Source organism: Lepisosteus oculatus, chromosome 14 (genome assembly GCF_040954835.1).
Source record: "Lepisosteus oculatus isolate fLepOcu1 chromosome 14, fLepOcu1.hap2, whole genome shotgun sequence".
NCBI lineage: Eukaryota > Metazoa > Chordata > Actinopteri > Semionotiformes > Lepisosteidae > Lepisosteus > Lepisosteus oculatus.
The window spans coordinates 48,511,977-48,531,473 of NC_090709.1; the positions used below are offsets into that span (position 1 = coordinate 48,511,977).

General features: G+C 47.9%; 2 non-coding genes across 2 annotated transcripts; both read left to right on the forward strand.

Moving 5' to 3' along the window:
- The first annotated feature begins 10,722 nt into the window (after positions 1-10,722).
- On the forward strand, positions 10,723-10,794 carry trnap-agg (transfer RNA proline (anticodon AGG)). The gene has a single exon. It is a non-coding gene; the product is annotated as a tRNA-Pro (tRNA).
- A 2,115-nt stretch (positions 10,795-12,909) lies between these two features.
- trnap-agg (transfer RNA proline (anticodon AGG)) lies at positions 12,910-12,981 on the forward strand. Its single transcript has one exon. It is a non-coding gene; the product is annotated as a tRNA-Pro (tRNA).
- Positions 12,982-19,497: the final 6,516 nt, after the last annotated feature.

The following is a 19,497-nucleotide window of genomic DNA, read 5'->3' on the forward strand; positions in this document are numbered from 1 at the left end:
GGATCAAACCCTAGCTATTGGTACAGTACAAGTTGCGTAAGGCTCTGTAACGCGCAGATGAGAAACTAACCTCTACTTCTTCATTATATACACAGTGAGCTATATATGCGAGCTTACTGCCTCCTACGGGCTCTGTATTTGATTGCGGTACAAGACTGGCCGTGGAGATAAAGTGAGACGGGTGTGTACATTAAAAGGCTCATAGTGTCCCTGGGAGGGCTCAAACCACCACCCTTTTGGTTAACAACCGAACCACAAAGACTCATGTACAGCTTAACACTTCTCGGTCTCAGTGAAAGTGATACACTCCGTAAAATTTCCAGAGATTCATTTATTTTTAAAGGAAAATCACCAACAGCGGCCGAGATCTACTGGAGTTTTTTCATTCTATACTGCGATTTCTGAAGGGTACTCTGTGAAAATACAAATTTTGATGAGAAGGGATGGACATATAAGGTCAAAAGGCTTGGGGAATTGAACTTTAAGGTGAAGACTGCGGGTTCAGTAGCAGCAGAACCTGATCAGTATCAGTTGACTCCGATATACTTCGAAAATGAACTTGGGGATTTAGAGTCAGACGTGCTACCGTTGCACCATGGGGTACTTAAGTTAAAAAAATAGGGAAAAAAAATCAGTGTTCCTGGATCTGTAATTGAGAACAACACCTGCACAAGAGCTGCGCAGGAAGAATTAAATGTGGTCTGGGATGAAGAGACTCTCTTCAGAAGAGCGGCGCTCTTCACAGGAGATTTTTTTTTGTGAAGTTGATTTGTCTCCTTTGGGAAATTTAAAGGTGCTGATAGCCGTGGCGCAAAGGTAGCATATCTGACTCCAGATCAGAAGGCTGCATGTTCAAATCACATTGAGGTCTGCTTTTCGTTTTTCAGGTTCTGCTCGTCCTAAACACGGAATTCACACCATGTAGTTGAGTTCTATCTGTACACCACATAGATAATCTAAACAAAATAGAGCCCTACTGGACATACAGTTAGGATCTCACACAGCGAATACCCTTGAACACAAGAGAGAAGGCACAGTTCACATCTGCGAAACATCACATCCGTCTTAAGAGAGAGCTACATCAGAGAATGGAATCCCGGAAGTTTCAAATAACTTCTTTTAATACAGGTTCAAGCAAACCTGAAAGTTAGGGAGTTTCCGGACACTTTTGTTTTATTAAAAAGTGTCTGAAGCCTGAAACTGTAATTTGAAAAAAAAAACCGCTATTGGACGTTTTCTCTATGAAAAAAAAGACATTTTTCCCTTGCACGATTTCTCGTTTTTTTATCAAAGCGTACAGAAATAAAAAAGAAGAAGAAATAGTGTTGCAAAAGAACTCTGTCGCCCTTGGGAGATGTCAAACGCATTGGACATGAAAAATGCCGGATAAAAGCCAGTTCTCTTCGTTTCTCAGTGTCGGGGCTGCTACTGTATGTAAAAGAGGCAATTTGCTCTGAGAGCAGGTTCAGCGCTTTCTGAACGCAGATGTCTCAGAGCGGTGTGTCCAAGAGGCTGTAAAAGGTGATGGTGGTCCTGTCACCGTAGCTTATTTGGTTTAAGTGCCTCTTTATTGAACAAAAGAACTGTGATTCAAATCCCAGCCGTGTCTTTCTTCCTATCTTGTAGTACAGAACGTACCATCTTGGGCAATCACAAAGGGCTTGATTTCGTTAAATGCATGTGTTCATTTCCTTTCTGGTAAACTTGTTTTTGATTAAATTCACACAGCTTGTGAAACATGAAATTCAGTTCTTGGTTATCAGTGCAGAAGAAATATTACCGGCTGGCAAAATAAACGGTAAGAGATTATTTTTTTTTTGATTCGAGAAGAGACTCCACCAGTCAGTCTCTGTGGCGCAATCAGTTAGCGTGTTTAGCTATTAACCGAAAGGTTGGTGGTTCAAGTCCACCCAGGGGTGGGTTTCTTCTGTGATGTAAACATTGTTTTCACATAGGTCGATTGGATTTCTCAGCTAAACCATAGCCATTTTAATATTTGTAGGAAATGTGACTGTTCAACACTTGTCAAAAATGTCCAATAATGCCCAACATCGCAACTCCCCAGAAAACCATATTCACCCAAGAAAAATGATCGTTGAATCGTCATTTATACTCCCGTCACATCCTCTGCTGAAATATTTTAAAAATACAATGAAGATTTGTTTGAGAACTTGACAAGCATTGTTTTGTTAGCACTGTGCAGTTGGATGTTGATATTTGGACATATTTACCTTAATTTTAAACTGTAAATACCGTCCAATCTATTGTAATTGTGTTGTAATATTAAATTATGTAAGCTGAGGATGCAAAGGGGTGAAAGGGAAAGGTCAGAGGGTATAGTAACAACAAGGTTAGGATTGGTGGAGGGGTGTTGATGGTAGGGGTGTTGATGGTTTTTCTCTGTAGAGGATGATTGAGTTTTTTATCCTTCTCTGAAGTGAGAAACTAGAAGAGTGCAGTTGAGAGATCTGATGAGGTTAGTTATAAAAGGAAGTTGATGTGGAGCTGTTAGTCGTAAGAATTCCTTAATGTCTTTGATGTTGTCATCAAAGATAAACTGCAGTAAGCAAAGATAAAAAGAAAATTATCTGTGCATACTGCCCTGTCTTTCTAACACCTGAAGAAGGCTCCACGGCCAACACGTCGTGTTTCCTTGCTTCTCTTTTCAGCATGGAATAACCCTTTACTTGTTCCTTTGCAGCCTACGCATGCTGACGCAGCTACTCACCTGATATTTAACATTCCTATAATCACAACTATGAATGTCCACTGTGGGTATTTTTTCCATGATTATTTATTCTATCATTGAAGCATATTTTATGTCATACCGAAGTGTCATAATCACCGAATTTGTTTTTTTTTCATTTAGAAAGTCAGAAAATGATAAATCACTATGAATTGCATTAAGCCTGTTCTGATCTAGAGTTTCTATATACTTTAACATGCCATGTTCACAATGTCACAACTCAGAAATGCAACAGTGAAGTGTTGTAATTACCAATGTACATAGTGTTGGAACATTGAGATGTTTTGGTAATGAGGAAGGAGGGACATGCCATGTTCACAGGGTCATATTTGAAAAAATGGCACTGTAAAATTTCCTAAAGTTCAGGATTTTGATAGTCTGTTCCATTGTCTCTCACACCTCAGTGTCAGAATTTTTAGATGTTTTTATAACCAGGGGGTAGGTTTATAGCAAGAAGCAGGAAGTGCCATCACCCGTTGCTCATCCTCGGTTAACCATATATTCTCATATGCCATGTTCTAAATGTCCCATTTATATTAAAAAGTTCTTGTAAAATGCAAGATTTTAAGACTTTTTATGATCAGAAGGCAAGGTCGTGGTAAATATGCAGAAAGTGCCTGTGAACTTATGTTTTGCCTTTGTCTTATTTACTTACAAATTGTGGTTTTCTTTTAAAGCAAATTATATTAAAATATGAGCCTCTGTTATAGTTGTCTTGGACGTTTCAGAAGGTATAATAGACCCCCTTGTGCCCTCAGCTAAAATATGATAAAATACAACAAAATGTATTTACATAGAACAGCATTTAAGGTTACATGTATATTACAATTAAGATAAATATACAAAAGTATTAAAATACAAATGTACAGTCCTAGCATAATCAGGCTGTCCAACTGTCTTTTTTGCTTGTCAAGTTCTCCAACAAATCTGTGTCGTAATTTTAAATATTCTAACTAAGGATGCATCGAGAGCATAAATGAATTCTTCTGCTAGCCGTTCGAAGATCAAAGTCCTTGGCTGAATATGATGTCCTTGAATGTTGGTCATTATTTGCCATTCCCAGTGATATTGACTTACATACTTAATTGTTTAACAAAAACATTCACATTTCTTGCAAAAATCAAGTGGGTTAAGGTTTTGCTAAGAAATCTGAATAAGTAGAGATGAGGTTTACATTGCAATAATGAGAAGTGCATTTCTGGGTGGGCTCAAACCACTAACCTTTTAATTAACAGAGACTCACGTGTGTCCCTTTTCTCCATTTGCAAGCTTAAAAAAAAGAAAATAATGCTTTTTTCTTACCAGCCTGCGATATACAAGGCAAGATTTGTATTTCATCTTTAACAAGCTGTATGAATTTCATGAAAAGCAAGTTGTTCCAGAAAGAAAATGAAAACTTGCGTTAAACAAAATCAAGCTGTACGTAATCATCCATAGTGATACATTTTGTAAGACAAGACAGGAAGAAAAGCACTGCTGGGATTTAAGCATCTCCTGTTTAAGAGGAAAGCATGTTAACCAAATCAGCCAAAGTGCCCTCAGTGTATCAACACCATGTCTGAGTCAGTGATTGCAGCTGACTGTCACTGGAGGACAGTTCATCGTGAACAAGTCAGCCTGCATAATGAGGGGGAAGAGACTGACTTCTGTGACGCAGTATCGACAGATACTAACCTTCTGTCCAACTGTTCTCTGCTGCATTCTGGAGTAGCAGGTAAATATTGGTTTCCATGCGTGTGTAGGGGTTTTGTGTATTTACTGGGACAATTATTAATTGTAGCAGTAAGTCACAAAATGATTCTTTGATGGCTATTAGAAAACCGACTTTGCGGGTTAACTCATTAACGCTCACACACAGATACTAATACACTTATTAATACATAAAATGTGCATATAAACATAACATATCTTAAGAGTGTGGGTTAGCAGAATACAAAAGGTATATATTAAATCATGAAGAGTTCCAAACCAAGAGGGACATACATTCAGTATACCATTCATTTAGACTGTTTCGTAAATGAACTGGGATTACAACTTCTACACTAGATACTCAAAAGCAAGTACATCACTCATAGGTATTAAATTGATATCAATTGTGGTTGAGGTAACAATTGAATTCTCGAGCTGTAATGCAGAATGTTGAATACTCATCCGATCTGTGTGGATTCAGATCTCCCGCAGACACAAAGAAGCAGTGGCAGGCTGTTGTTGTGTGCAATCGGCACTCTCTGGCTCGGTGCCAGGCAGTGGCCGGTGCGGCTGGCGAGAAGGAGAGGAGGGAGAGATTCCTGCTGCGATGCGCTGCTAATGCTCTTTGAAGACCGGCTAGTTAGTGTTGGCTGAAACTAGCAGAGCTTGTGCACATGGAAAGTGACTACGGGTCCAAGCCAGTCACACTCTTTAGATGGGAAGAAGACTAGTTAGTTCCTGATGTAGCGCTAGTCTTGAATCCTGAGATTCAGCTGTCGACAGTTCCAACCGTAGTTCACTCGTTGATCAGGCGAGCTTTGAAGGTGGAGTACCCGTGGTTCAAGGGGCTTGCTGCTGGGCTAACCTCGGGCGGATCCTTTGGTTATGCGTGGGCAACCTCCGTTCTTGACTCTTAAAACAAAGTTAAGTCCTGGCACTCGGACACACTGGCCGTCACGTGATTGTCCGAGCTGAGTCTGAGAACGTCCTGGAGGGGCACCTTCTGGGCATCGTGCTGCCTGTTTTATCTGGAGGAACTACGGTAGTTCAGTGGCTTAAAGTTCCGCGGGCATTCGAGACCCACGTGGGGTTACCCTGCCCTACCAGTTCCTGATTGGCTGATTGAGGTGGAGGATGAGTAACAGTGACCTCTGACCTTAGGGTTGTAAACCTTGGGATGAACCTCTCCCATGGAATCTCCCAGACAGTAAGGCGCCAGAGATGACTACTTATTAGGGTGGCTGGTGAATCTCAGCCTTGGGAGCTGTTCCTTATCAGGAAACTCTATCAGCTAGAAAAACACCTTAAATGTGAACCAGATGGAATGGCCTCTCTGTATCCAGCTGCACTGAGATGAGGGAGAGAGGGACTGGCAAGGGAGCAGCAAACTTAATTCCTGTATTTTAAATATGCCTTGCCGCTACAGAAGTGTCCTTAGAAGAAAAACATCTTCTATGATAGTGGTACAGTCCATCACACCCCTCCTATAGCCTTTCAAAGAGAAAAAAAACTGACAACAAAGTATGTCTATGTGTGGTAATCAACCAGGTCTTACAAACATTCTTAAACCCTTCCACCTCCTTTCATCGCAAATGATTTGTACATGTTAGAAGGTTAATTTTGGCTTCTGATATTATGGTGGATTAAGAGTCCTGAAATCTTTGTAGAAGTACAAAGATGAAAGAAAGGGCAGTGTAATCATGGCCAAGAGAAGGCAAATGTTGGACTATCTGCTTGGATTGAATGGAGCAAAACGTAGGCAACTCCTTGAGCAGAACCTGCTTCATCCTTCAGACTGGGGTTTCTGAAGATCTGTACATTTGAACTTTCAAAGTGACTAAAGTAAAGGAGTTTTCCCTTTTTACCACATACTTCCCACAGATCAACACTAACAGAGAGCCTAATTCCAGACAGGATTCAATCACTGTCTCTCAGGCATCCCAGCAGTGGATTTCATGACTTCAGAAAGCCATCTTCACCAGTGGAGAACTCAATGCTCTGAGGTTTACTGGCAGAGTCTCACACTGGGTAATGTTAGATGTTGATAAATAATGTCCTATGGAATTCTACTATTGATAAATTCTACTATGGAACTGCGATGTGTCTTGAAAAAAATCAAATGATAGTGGTACAGTCCAGCACAGCCTTTAAAAGAGAAAAAAAAACAAGGTAAGTCTGTGGTGTAATCAACTAGGTCTTGCAAACATACTTAACCTCTTCCAGCTACCAACATTACAAATGCTGTTTACACATTAGATGGTTATTTTTGGCTTCTGATATTATGGTGGATAAAGAGCCCTGGAATCTTTGTAGAAGGACAAAAGAAGGAAAGAAAGGGCAGTGTAACCATGGCCAAGAGAAGGGAAATGTTGGGGAGAGCTTTTTTCACTTTTTATCATTGTTTTTCCAGCCCAACAAAGATCAACATATATGAGCAGGCGTCCTGTGCCAAATCCAATCTGCCTTCCTTCCAATCATACAGGAATGTGAGTGAATTAAATATTGACATATGAAAATACACAAAAATATGCAATCACACTGCAGTGTGCTTTCTGAAGGCACCAGTTCTGTAGGGTTTGGGCATTTACTGGGACAATTATTAATTGTAGCAGTAAATCACAAAATTGATTCTTTTGATGGCTTTAGAATCCAACCATGCGACATAACTCAAACAACGCACACACACAGGTACTAATACACGAGGATACATTTATTAATACATAGAATATGCATATAAACCTAACAGATCTTATCGAGAGGGTTATCAGAATACAAAAGGTATATATTCAATCAGTTACAAAGTGTTACACATATCAAAAGGACATACGTTCAATATATCATTCATTTAGACCGTTTCGTAAATGAACTTGGTTATAACTTCTACATTAGATACTCAAAACAAGTACATAACTCTTAGGAATTAAATGGATATCAACTGGTTGGGATAACAATTGAATTCTCGAGCAGTAATGCAGTGAAGTTGAATACTCATCCAATCTCTGGGGATTCAGATATCCTGCGGACTCAAAGAAACAGTTGCAGGCTGTTGCTGTCCAATCCGCGCTCTCTGGCTCGGTGCCAGGCTGTGCTGTGCGGCTTGCGACGGTGCGCTGCTGATGCTCACTGACCGGCTAGTTAGTGTTGGCTTTAACTAGCAAAGTTTGCGCACAGGAGAAAAGATGACTGTGGGTCCCAGCAAGTCAGGAAGAAGACCAGTTCGTTCCTGATGAAGCGCTAGTTCTGAATAGTGATTCAGCTGTCCACAGTTCCAACCTGTTCACGAGGCCTGCTACTGGTGCTAACCTCGGGTGGATCCTCTGGTTACTCTCTGGCAACCTCCGCTCTAGACTCTTAGAACAAAGGAAAGTTCTGGCACTCGGACACACTGGCCGTTCCGTGGTTGTCTGGGCTGAGTCTCAGGATGGTCAGGAGGCGCTCTGCGAGAATGTCCTGCCCTTGGGAGCCTTCTGCTCCTGGGCCGTCCTGCCCTGGAATTCTCCTTTGAATTCCCTTTAGAAAAGTACACAGAATTCTCCTGAATCTTACTACAGGCTCTCTGTGTTTCTTGTTTTTACCTGGAGGAACTTCAGCTCGTTGATTGGTGAAAGTTCCATGGGCATCAGAGTCCCACGTGGGTTACTTGGCCCTTCCAGTCCCTGATTGGTTGATCAAGGTGAGATATGAGTCATTTACTCCTGACACCTAGGAATGCAGTCCAGATGTCCATCTGGCACTCCCTAGACAGATAGGCGCCAATGGATGACCATTGATCATGATAGCCAGGCTTAGCTAAGTGCATCCCCCTTTGGGAGCTGTCCCTTATCAAAGGAAACCTTAAATCAGCCTGCATGAATAGTTTCTCTGTGGCTGCACCACAGAGATGAACAGAGATGGGGCCTCATTTGGGAAGGCTCAGAACACTTAATTCTTTCTTATTAATAAGCCTCGCTGCTACAACACATATGCAGTTTGAGCAAACATAAGACAATAACCAAGTACCACAAACTACCAGGCATCTAGTATCATTAGCAGTTCAGGTGGGGAGCTGCATCACCATGTGTAGGCTGCAAAGGAACAAGTAATAGGTCTATTCCATGCTTAAAAGAAAAGAAAGAAAACACAACATTTCAGCCGTGGAGCCCTCACACCTGAAGAAGGCTCCACAGCTGAAACGTTGTGTTTTCTTTCTTCTCTTTTCATCTAGTGTCATTAGCCTTTTAACAGTTCCTGTCAAAATAAAATAGAAATGGATAACATTCTAGAGAGAGTTTGAAATACCAAGGTACAATTTAAAACATATCTCTTCCACTACAACCACAATATTTTGGAGAGATCGTTGAACCTCACTGTTCTGACATGTCCGTTAGCCTCCGTCCTGCTTCAGCAATGAATGTGGCGGGGCACATTCTGAGGGAGATGAGGTCAATCATGTGACAGGAAAACCACGCTATGCTTTTTTTTGAGATCCTGAAAAGGACAGAAGGGCCATGTATATGTGTGCAGCTGGATATGTAATTACAGGTGGCGTAGCAGATTCTGCTGAAGCCCCACTGCCTGGTGTGGACGGTAGCTGTGTATATTGCAGCAGAATTGTGCATGTGAGATCAAGGGGGCATGTCATGTGTTTCAGCACTTCACTCCCTTCAGTAGCACATGATTCCCTGAGTTCTTTAGATGACCTGTGGACCGATCTTTCACGATGAAGAATTCCTTAAGAAGAATAGATCTCGGCCCACCATCCCAATGCCTCCGTCTCAAAACAGCAACCTCCCACTGCCCTTAGTCTGCAAGGCAGTCCTTTCAAATGCGATGACAATGCCTAGACCTTCGTTGCCTTTTGTACGAGCTGAACTTTTGTGCTCATCAATTCAACGCTCTTTCCATCAACTCATCTTGTCTTTTGACGCTTCGTGTTTTGCGCTCCTTTGACTATCGGCATATCGGGTGACTGCAAACACTGAAGTTCTTGCTTACGGAGTGTGGAACATTGTTTTCAAGTGATCGCTGTTCTGTCATGTTGACGCCGAGTGAATCTTTCTTTGGCAACATGGGCAGGCTGACAGCAGTGCGAGCGAAAGTAATGGCAAATTTCTTGACTTATTTCTGAATGTGAATGTTCTTTAGAAAAGGGATGCGGCGTTGCTTCTCGCCCGTGTAAAGGTCACGCATTCCAGACGTGGTTATGAGCGAACAGTTGCCGCAAGTGTTTGAAAAGAGCAAGAGAGGAAGCAGCCCTGCCCCGTGTGAGGATCAAACTCAGGCCCTTCAGATGACGAGACTGACGCACTACCAATTACGCCAACAAGCCCAGCTGCAGGACACACACCGGAAAGTTTGCCTCACATGGATTTCAGTCGCCCGTTCCCTAATCTTTAGACGCCCTCTGCTGAATGTTGCATTTGCCTTTTGATCTCACCCATACATTTTTGGTCTGTTTCTGTTGCGAGTCCGTCTTTCAGATCTCACCTAGCACAAGTCTCTCTGGCTGAAGTGGCCTCTCTGCTTCAGCATCGTGCCCTCACTCAGCCATTAAAAATGTCACTCGGACTTCTGACAAGCTGACATGAAATGTCTGTCTCGGACGTCCAAAGGGACTAACCGTGGGGAGCAGGAGAGCGGAAAAAGACCCATATGCGTGGCGGCGAGACGGGAAAAAGGCCCGGGCTCATTAGTGCAAAGAGTTCAGGAATGCCGTATAGAAACCTATGCCCTCAGGAAGCGGACGTGGGGCGCCCTGGTGCTAGGCGGGTCTCAGGACATCCGAACCTCAATGCTGAGCGAGGACAGAGTGCAAGACCCGGAAATATATAGCCCAAGGGAAAGAGATGGACAGGAAGGACAGCAGACCAGAAACTAGGGACAGGACAGAGAAGGAGCGCCCCCTGGCTGCAGAGGGCGTGACAATGTCAAGAGAGAGTGGCGGAGACGCTTAAGCCAGAGAGAAGATGAAAAGGGGGTGTGGCAGCGAAACGCTTGACAGCTGCACGATGCTCATCAAGCTCTAAGCACACACCTGGAGGATGCGGGAATTGATCCTGATACCTCCCACATGCAAAGCAAGGGCTGTACCATACAAGCCAACCCCCCTCGCTGGGGCTTATGCCTCGACGTCACCTAGTTCCGCTTGTTCCCCTCTTACCGGGCACAGTTCACTGCCCTTCGTCTGCAAGGCAGTCGTGTAATTGCGGCTTTCTTGACTTATTGATGAAGGTCTGACTGGACGAGCGAATGACGCCTCTCCCCCATCCTCAAGCTCACTGACAGATTGAAATGGAAAGTGCTGCTGTGGCTCGTTGGTCTAGTGGTATGATTCTCGCTTAGGGTGCGAGAGGTCCCGGGTTCAACTCCCGGACGAGCCCTTGTGTGCACCTTTCCTCCTCTTCCACAAGACTGGGAACTGATATCCACATCACTTCGCAGCGTCTGCTTATGACAAACGATGGAATGTGACTAATGACTGAACGAGCCTGGTGAATTCTCATCACGTGGCACAATGAGAGCGTGCAGTCAGCTGTCCGAGGCGGCAACCTCATTGCTCGTTCAAAAGAACACGTACTGAAAACTCATCACCACTATGTCGTAGATGAGCACCGCGATCGCTTGTTGTCATGCGTCTTTACTTTGGAAATGCAGAAGCAAAAACTGCCCTCTCTCAGCCACCGAAACTTGTGCGGCTCGCCTTGCGCTCTCTGCGCCTCGCATATTTGTGGAGCTGTCTGCTCTTCTTTCTGTTGAAGTAATCAAGTTACGGGGCGTCCTGCAGCCTATGATGTTCTCACTGAGAGCTTTCAAGATTTGAAGGAAAACTACGAGCTTGATTGCTCAAGTCGAACGAATGTGATTGTTAAGCAATCGATGATCAAAAGCACGTCTTCTAACAATTCCTGAGAGTATTATCAGCACTGTTTTCACTCGGATATACTTTTCACTTGCTAAGCTGACAAATTGGACGAGAAAATGCCGGAGACGCACTCAGTGCAGACTGAGGTTGGGAAGGAGGTGTGGCCCTTCAACGCTTGACAATTGAAAGACATTCTCTCCGCAACGGAGGAGCACCTGTCAGAAGTCACAGAGGCTAAATGAGAGCACCAGGCTCCTGGAGCTCTAAACCAGACCTGGAGGATGCGTGCATCAATCCCGCTACCTCTGGCATGCTAAGCGAGCGCTCTACCATTTGAGCTCATCCTCCTCGCTTCATGCTTCTCGGCATCATGTCTTACCGCCTCTGCCCCTCTTACCGGGCACCGCCCACTGCCCTTGGTCTGCAAGGCAGTCCTTTCAAGTGCGATGACGACGCTGGGACCTTCGTTGCCTATTGTACGAGCTGAACTTTTGTGCTCATCAATTCAACGCTCTTTCCATCAACTCATCTTGTCTTTTGACGCTTCGTGTTTTGCGCTCCTTTGACTATCGGCATATCGGGTGACTGCAAACACTGAAGTTCTTGCTTACGGAGTGTGGAACATTGTTTTCAAGTGATCGCTGTTCTGTCATGTTGACGCCGAGTGAATCTTTCTTTGGCAACATGGGCAGGCTGACAGCAGTGCGAGCGAAAGTAATGGCAAATTTCTTGACTTATTTCTGAATGTGAATGTTCTTTAGAAAAGGGATGCGGCGTTGCTTCTCGCCCGTGTAAAGGTCACGCATTCCAGACGTGGTTATGAGCGAACAGTTGCCGCAAGTGTTTGAAAAGAGCAAGAGAGGAAGCAGCCCTGCCCCGTGTGAGGATCAAACTCAGGCCCTTCAGATGACGAGACTGACGCACTACCAATTACGCCAACAAGCCCAGCTGCAGGACACACACCGGAAAGTTTGCCTCACATGGATTTCAGTCGCCCGTTCCCTAATCTTTAGACGCCCTCTGCTGAATGTTGCATTTGCCTTTTGATCTCACCCATACATTTTTGGTCTGTTTCTGTTGTGAGTCCGTCTTTCAGATCTCACCTAGCACAAGTCTCTCTGGCTGAAGTGGCCTCTCTGCTTCAGCATCGTGCCCTCACTCAGCCATTAAAAATGTCACTCGGACTTCTGACAAGCTGACATGAAATGTCAAGAGAGAGTGGCGGAGACGCTTAAGCCAGAGAGAAGATGAAAAGGGGGCGTGGCTGCGAAACGCTTGACAGCTGCACGATGCTCTCCCTGCAAGGCGTGACCACAGGCTAAAGGACACCTCTTGGCACATCAAGCTCTAAGCACACACCTGGAGGATGCGGGAATTGATCCTGCTACCTCCCACATGCAAAGCAAGCGCTGTACCATACAAACCAACCCCCCTCGCTGGGGCTTATGCCTCGACGTCACCTAGTTCCGCTTGTTCCCCTCTTACCGGGCACAGTTCACTGCCCTTCGTCTACAAGGCAGTCGTGTAATTGCGGCTTTCTTGACTTATTGATGAAGGTCTGACTGGACGAGCGAATGACGCCTCTCCCCCATCCTCAAGCTCGCTGACAGATTGAAATGGAAAGTGCTGCCGTGGCTCGTTGGTCTAGTGGTATGATTCTTGCTTAGGGTGCGAGAGGTCCCGGGTTCAACTCCCGGGCGAGCCCTTGTGTGCTCTTTTCCTCCTTTTCCACAAGACTGGGAACTGATATCCACATCACTTCGCAGCGTCTGCTTATGGCAAACGATGGAATGTGACTAATGACTGAACGAGCCTGGTGAATTCTCATCACGTGGCACAATGAGAGCGTGCAGTCAGCTGTCCGAGGCGGCAACCTCATTGCTCGTTCAAAAGAACACGTACTGAAAACTCATCACCACTATGTCGTAGATGAGCACCGCGATCGCTTGTTGTCATGCGTCCTTACTTGGGAAATGCAGAAGCAAAAACTGCCCTCTCTCAGCCACCGAAACGTGTGCGGCTCGCCTTGCGCTCTCTGCGCCTCGCATATTTGTGGAGCTGTCTGCTCTTCTTTCTGTTGAAGTAATCAAGTTACGGGGCGTCCTGCAGCCTATGATGTTCTCACTGAGAGCTTTCAAGATTTGAAGGAAAACTACGAGCTTGATTGCTCAAGTCGAACGAATGTGATTGTTAAGCAATCGATGATCAAAAGCACGTCTTCTAACAATTCCTGAGAGTATTATCAGCACTGTTTTCACTCGGATATACTTTTCACTTGCTAAGCTGACAAATTGGACGAGAAAATGCCGGAGACGCACTCAGTGCAGACTGAGGTTGGGAAGGAGGTGTGGCCCTTCAACGCTTGACAATTGAAGGACATTCTCTCCGCAACGGAGGAGCACCTGTCAGAAGTCACAGAGGCTAAATGAGAGCACCAGGCTCCTGGAGCTCTAAACTCAGACCTGGAGGATGCGGGCATCAATCCCGCTACCTCTGGCATGCTAAGCGAGCGCTCTACCATTTGAGCTCATCCCCCTTGGTTCATGCTTCTCGGCATCATGTCTTACCACCTCTGCCCCTCTTACCGGGCACTGCCCACTGCCCTTGGTCTGCAAGGCAGTCCTTTCAAGTGCGATGACGACGCTGGGACCTTCGTTGCCTATTGTACGAGCTGAACTTTTGTGCTCTTTCCATCAACTCATCTTGTCATCTTACAGTCTGGGTAATTGGAGACTGCACTGTTCTGCTTCCTAAGGTCATATACGGGTTTTTCGCATGAAGCCGTATTGAACAGTATTTCTCGCATTGTGAACATGTGCACACAGCGGTCCCCAGGGTTCCAGTTAGTGCGTAATTATGCATCAATGAAAAACGAAATTAGCTCACTGAAAGTTTGATGTAGAGAATGTGGAAATTTCCAGAAGTTGTGGTCTTTTAAATGCATTTGGTTTGAAGACGTTCTGTGCTTCCATTGTGAAGATATGGACAAAACAATATTTGAGCGTGGTAAAAAAAAGTCATAAAAATGACAAAGTGAAGGCTGAGAAAGCATTCACAATGCATTTTATACACAAAGCAAGTGTTTTTGTAACTCTAAGAGATTTCGCGAAAGCACTACAGGCGTGCCAACATCGTTTTTGAACTTCAACTAACTTTACCCCGGTCTTAGAGAAATGACTGCCTTTCACTTCTCTGTGTTTTCTTTCACAGCACTGTGCACCTTTTCATTGCTCTCGCTTTCAGAGCCTCTGCACAGCACACGACTCGACATCAGGAAGCACATTGAAGTGAAAGCAGAAAGCGCTGCGACATGCACTGTGCAGATCCCGCCACACTAAGAGGTGAGTGGGTCTGTTCGATCACAGCGCATAGGCGAATCCCCAAACAGTGTGCGTGGCAACAAAAAAAGCTGCTCTGTTTTGAACTGGGGACATTGCACGTGTGAGGCTAACGTGATAACCACTACACTATGGAAACGGTGGGAAATTGTGCCCAGTGGCCCACTGCTGAGCTTCACCAATGCTATTCAGGGACCAATGCTATTCGATGTGAATTAAATGCTATTCAACTGTCCAATTCTATTCAGGGGTGGAAAAGGGTGGAGCCGTGTGTGTCTTTTGTTCAAAGACACCCCCATCTCAGAGCCGGAAGTACAAGCCTTCCTCCCGCAGGTCCACAAAGATGTTATTGTTTAAGAAGATCCTGCGAAAGTCGGCCATCCGCCTTTCAGCCCTGCAGTAGTCCAGGCTGAGAGAGAAGCAGTCCTTCACCCTGGCAATGTACAGCCTGACAAGGTCTGGCTTCAGGCCATTGTACATCATGAGGTTCCTCCTCTCCCAGACAGCTGTCCTCGATAGGCTGAGGAGGAGGTTCACTAAAATGGCATTAACCCCCCCACTCAGACCCGCGGTACCCAAAGAGGAACAGCTCTTTCTAGGGCACCCCGTCAAGAACAGCTCCTCGAACAGAGCGAAACAGACAATCCAGCAGAACCATCAAGTACGCCCTGGCTCGAGCTGGGGGAAGATCTTACCCCAGAACACCTCTGAGACCGGCACTCTGAAGCGTTTCGCCATCATCAGCCTGTAGAACATGCTGGTGGTGCACCCCAGGAGGTCCACCCCACGGTCCCCCCACTTCACCCTCAGCTCCGGCCAGCCCGGGCCTGCTGCCCCGTCTTGTAGATGGAGCTTCTCCAGCCAACTGTCCGGGAGACCGAGTTTGAGCTGCTCGTAATCCTGACGGATCTTACTGACAGGCAGCTCGTCGTCGACCTCTCGCACAGCGTCGACAATAGCCTGGGTGGGCAGAAATCCGTCCTTTACTTCATAAAGAAGATCCTTGACCTTGGATATGCCAGCCTCGTAGAGCTGCCTGTTCCATCGAGACACCAGCAGGGGGTCGAGGAACAGAGGCTGTTCCAGAATCTGGGCCCGGGTCTCCAGCATGTAGGAGACATGCTGGGACATGAACTACCCCTTCGCCAGCAGGACCTCCCTGTAAAAGGAGGGCAGATGTTTTATCAACCCCGGAGTCAGCCTCACCAGGAGAGTCTCCTGCCCCAAGCCCCCGCAAGTCTCGAGGTAGCTTCCCATACCAATCTTCCAAATGCTGACATTATCCAGGTCAAGGAACTTCTTCACTACTTTCAGCCTAAAGCTTTTCAGCTTCAGGCCTACATCACACAGCTTCAGCCCACCCCTGGAGATTTTCCCAATGAGGGTGTCATGAGTGACCCGCGGAGGCTTCCCCTCCCACACGAATCCCACCACCAGTTGCCTAATCTCATTCTCTACCCGTTCAGGAAGAGGCATCACAGACAGTGGGTACCACAAGAGGGACAGGCACAGTGTGTTAACGAGCAGGACCCTTCCCTTTAGGGTCAGGGACCTGTGTCTCCACCGATTTAATTTGCCCTCATCTTAATGAGCTTCTCCTTCCACAGGAGAAGCCCAGTGGCCTGCTCATCAGCGTTAATGTAGATGCCAAGGACCTTCAGGTGACCCGTCTCAACCCTGAAAGGGTAACCGAAGAGCGGGGCAAGGTCTGCCCTCCCCACCGGCATGACCTCAGACTTCTCCAAGTTTACCTTGGCGCCCGAGGCAGCGCAGTAGGCCTGCACCACCTCTAAAATGGCCGAGATCTCCGCCACCTCTGCCAACGTCAGTCTGGTGTCGTCAGCATATTGGTAGATCAACGAGGTGGCGGTGCCCCCAGGCAAGGTCACTGGAAAGAAGCTCGTGAGGGAACCATTCACCTTGACACAGCTCACGATCCCCTTGTACACGAGCCTCACCCAGGAGATGAAGGCCTCGCCGAAGCCAAAGCTCTTCAAGACCTCAAACAGGAAGGAATGCTCCACCCTGTCGAAGGCCTTCTCCTGGTCCAGTTTCAGGACGTATCCACCCCTCGGCTGCTCCCGCATAAGGTCCACAACATCTCTGATGGAGCACACCGTGTCCGCGATGTCTCTCCACTTGACGCAGTAGGTCTGCGAAGGCGACAGGATCCTGGGCAGAACCTTCCCGAGCCTGAGGGAGAGAACACGAGTTAGTATCTTATAGTCTGTGTTCAACAGACTGATCGGGCGAAAGTTTTTCAAAAGGGAGGGATCCCCCTGCTTTTTGTAGACAAGAGAGATCACCCCCCTTCTCATAGATGGGGTCAGAGCGCCGGTCCTGGCAATCTCCTGGAACACCTCCAGAAGGAGGGGCCCCAGGGACTGCTGAAAGTGTCTGTAGGAGACGAGCCCCGAAGTGCTTCAAGCACTTCCTCCAAGCTCAGCGCACTGTCACAGAGCTCACAATCGCTCTGTGACAGGCGGGTACTCACCCAAGCCAGCATGGCCCGGGTCTGCTGCTCATCCACCACTTCGGCCAGAACAAGGCGCTATAAAAAGAAAACACCTCATTCCTAACGGCCTCGGGGGCAGAGAGCCGCACACCGTCCTCTCCCACCAGCTCCTCGATGAAGGAGCTGCGCTGCCTCTCCTGCTCCAGGCCGAAAAAGAACCTCGTGCTCTTCTCGCCCTTGGCAAGATACTGGGCTCTGCTGCGCACCCTGGCTCCTCTCCACTTCTCCTCCTCCAGGGCTTGCAGCTCACCCCTCAGCTCCAGCAAGAGCTCGCAGCCCCCGCCGTGATCTGCCAGGAGCCCGAGCTCTGAGGTGATCCGAGCCCGAAGCTGTCTCTCCCGCCTGGCCTTCTCCCGCCCCCGGGACAGGCCATACTAGATACTGAACTCTTTGATGGCGTACTTGAGATTATCCCACCAGACCAGCTTTTCTGACCTATACAGGGGACACTGCAGCTGCTGCCGGATAAGGTCTTCTATGCCCTGACAGAATGAAGCCTCCCCAGGAGCGCCTTATTAAAGCACCAGAGGCCGGGGCACCGGTCCTCCTGTGCCCCTGCTAGAGAAAAGTGAAGCACAGCATGGTCGCTCAGGGTCATGAACACATAGCGCATCTGGCTCAGGCACGGGAAGAGACTCATGTGCCCCTGCAACAGGTCGATCCGGCTCTGTCTCAAGACACCTTCGACGACCTGCCGCCGAGAAAAGTCCCTCCGCACACACTAAGCCTGACGCCACGCATCCACGAACCAGTGAGCTTCCGCACTGCGCTCCAGGAAGCTGCGAGCAGCACTGCTCTTAAAGGTCATCCCAACCGCGACATCGAGCGCACTCAGTGCACAGTTAAAATCTCCGACGACCAGCCCTGGCTGCTGAAAGCAGCTCGCCTCCAGCTGCTTGAAGAAGGCGAGCCGCTCAGCTTCCCCATTGGGGGCGTAGATGTTGCTCAGCAGCACGGACTGTCCAGGAAACCCAAGACAGACCTGCAGGAGCTGGCCCTACGTGTCGCGGTGCAGGAGCCTTACGCTCTCGTACACTCCCCTCCTCACCAGCACAGCCACCCCCCTCCTGCACAGGCTGGAGGTGTTGCTGTAAAACAGCTCCCCGTCCCACTGTGCTCGCACCTTCCGGACACACTCCTGGAGGCAGACAACATCCGTCCGCCCCAGCAGAGCTAACACTGCCCCCAGCTTTGCTCAGTCCCTCAGCCCGTTGGCGTTTAAAGAGGCGAAAGTTGCCATCACGCATATGGCCATAAGAGTGAAATTAATTCTCCGGCCCGCGCGACAGTTCCCCCGCCCTTTCTGCCACATTCTCATTGCCAACACTTGCCGCTTCCTCCCCACCTCCTGTCTCCGCCACCGCAGAGACATCAGGGATGGGTCTGCGGACAACTCTTGAACTGGGCTTCAGGTTGGGCTGAGGCCTGACGTGGTGCCACTGGATTCCAGCCTTCGAGGGCCCAGGCGGTTGTACCCCGGCTTGCCCACAGCTGGGGAACCGCTGACGGTGATGGTGGTGGTGGTGCTGGTGCCGTCGCCTCCTCCCTCTGCCTCTCTCCCTGCACAGGCTTGGGTGTCAAAAGCCCACTGGTACGCTGAGGGGCAGCCTCTGGTGGTGGTGGTGCCCGTAGGATCTCAGCTGCACCACGCTGCACCGCCGCATGTTGTGGAGCAACCTCCCTCTGCTTCTCTTGCGGCACAGAGTGGGATGCAGCAGGATTGTTAGGGCAACGGGGCGCCTCTGCTGGTGGAGATGCTGGCTGGTCCCCGGCTCCTTTCTGCTGCGCTGTACCCAGGATTGGAGGGGCCTCCTCTGCCTCTCTCCCATCACCGGCTGGGGCGTTGCTGGCTCACTGGGGTCCTGGGGCGCCGCTGCTAGCAACTCTCCATGCTCAGCTGCAGTGGCCACTCGTAGTCCATCTTCAACCCCCTCAGCGTTGCGGGCAGCTGCTCCTGCGGCGGCTGGATCTTCCGGCTCTGGCTCGCAGTTGCAGCTCATGAGCGCATGGAGGCAGTCCGGGCACTTGGCAGCGGTGCATTTCCTGGCGCGATGGCCGGGCTGTCTGCACTCATAGAAGAGGAACTCAGGGCAGTCCTTGGCGATGTGCCCCAAGTCCAGGCAGACATGACACACCCTTTGTTGCTGGTCGTGGAGGACCCTGAAGTACTGCCCCCCCTCTGCCGTGGCGAAGCGGGTGCTGTATGGCAACGAGGCTACATGATCGGGAAAGCGAATCCGAACAAACATCGTGCCATCAGCAATGGTGGTCCCGGGGTAGTGGCGCATCCTGATGTCCGAAATGACTCTCACCCCCCAGCTACTCAGCTTCTCCTTGATAGTCTAATCTGAGATATATGCCGGGAGGT